This window comes from Pteropus alecto, unplaced genomic scaffold, assembly GCF_000325575.1.
Source record: "Pteropus alecto unplaced genomic scaffold, ASM32557v1 scaffold155, whole genome shotgun sequence".
NCBI lineage: Eukaryota > Metazoa > Chordata > Mammalia > Chiroptera > Pteropodidae > Pteropus > Pteropus alecto.
In genome coordinates, this window is record NW_006438113.1 from 3,262,730 (window position 1) to 3,264,407 (window position 1,678).

The following is a 1,678-nucleotide window of genomic DNA, read 5'->3' on the forward strand; positions in this document are numbered from 1 at the left end:
GGCCTTTTGTATATGACTTAATGGAGTGGTTCTCACAGTGCCAGCATCACTTTGGGAACTTATTAGAAATGCAAAAATTTGGGCTTTACCTTAAACCTACTGAATCGAAAACTCTGCGGTGGGACTAGAGTTTAGCAAGCTTGTGTGCAACAAGTCATAATTCTGATGCTCATTAAAACTTGAGAACCAGAGGCTTAGAGATTTGTTACTCAAAGTGTAAACCATGGAGCTTATTAAAAATGCAGATTTAGTCTGATTCAGAATCTACTTGTTAACAATATCCCCAGATGAATCATGTGTATGTACTCTTTGAGAAGCATTGGCTTAAAAAATTCATGACAAACTACTGGTAGTGCCTCTAAGAATAAAGTGTTTGCAGAGTAGACAATCTGGAGAACCTAGATGTGCTCCGATCTGAAGTCCTGGCCTTGAATGGAATTGAGCCCTGATTGAGTTGGTGCTTGAACCTCCAGCCTAAGAACCTTACCCAGAAAAAACTACAGTCTCTACTCATCTCTAGGAAATAAATCAGACTCAGGCTTGGAACATTAGAATGACCTAAAGACTCCTGAGCAATAATGTCTTTCCAACTAGTAAGGGAAGGCTCCTTGTTGCTAGACTCAGCTATAGACCTGAAGTTATAAGAATCCTTAGCAAGGATTCTCGACAGTGTCTTAGGAGTTGGCTGAGAGAATAGCAAGTCAGGGCAATGCCTCTTTTCTCATACTATGGGCCTTTATTATAGTCTTTTTATCAAGTGATGACAGCCTATATTGTCATGGGGAAAGGGAGAAGAAGCTCTCATTTCTTGTGAGCTGTATTATGTGTGAGGCATTGTGCTCTTTCTTTGTATGCCTCATAGCCTTGTTCCTTTTAACCATCCTATAGAATAGTCATTATTTATTAACTGATTTAATTTATATAAGCTTTAAGAACTTGTCCACATTCCTATCATTAGTGAAACTTTTCTAGGCTATCTCATCTTTTTATACAACTTTCAGGTCTTTTCATTATTAGATAACTCAGGGTGACTATAGTAACATTCTGCCTAGAAGGTAAAGCAGGATGAGATTTTTATATTAAGGTGTTTTATTATCCTTTTAAGGAATATATAAAAAGAGAAAAATCCATAGTCTTCTCAAGATGCATCTGATAGGACTCCAGATCATATTCTGACAATTGCATAGTCTTTTTTTAGATTTTTAAATTTTTTAATTTTTTAGGTGAGGTAACCCTTGGTTGACCTCACAGATTACAAGGACCTTGTCAGCTTACAATCCCTTATTTTTTTTTATTTTTTATGCCTACAGTACCCGGTCTTCCTAGGTGTTCTCCCATCCAAGTACTAACCAGGCCCAACCCTGGTTAGCTTCTGAGATCAGATGGGATCGGACTTGTTCAGGGTAGCATGGCCGTAGCATAGTCTTTTGAAAGATAACTGTAAAGTCTTTAGGTTAGGAGTGTAGGAGGTAGGGAAGCAGTACAGCATATGAAGAAAGTATTGGGTTTGGATTCAGGCTTTGAGCTGTGAATTAGAAGAGTGACCTTGGTCAAGGTTAAGGTTAATACCATTGAGCCTCATAAAGTATAAAATAGATCCTAAAATAGTCTTACTTTCCGTTTATGGTCTTTCTATATATATATTGTTTTGTCTAGAATGGGCCCTGGAGCAGAAATG

At 37.7% G+C, this 1,678-nt stretch overlaps 1 pseudogene; it reads right to left on the reverse strand.

The window, feature by feature from the left end:
• Nucleotides 1–1,301: 1,301 nt before the first annotated feature.
• Nucleotides 1,302–1,420, reverse strand: LOC112482728 (annotated as a pseudogene).
• Nucleotides 1,421–1,678: the final 258 nt, after the last annotated feature.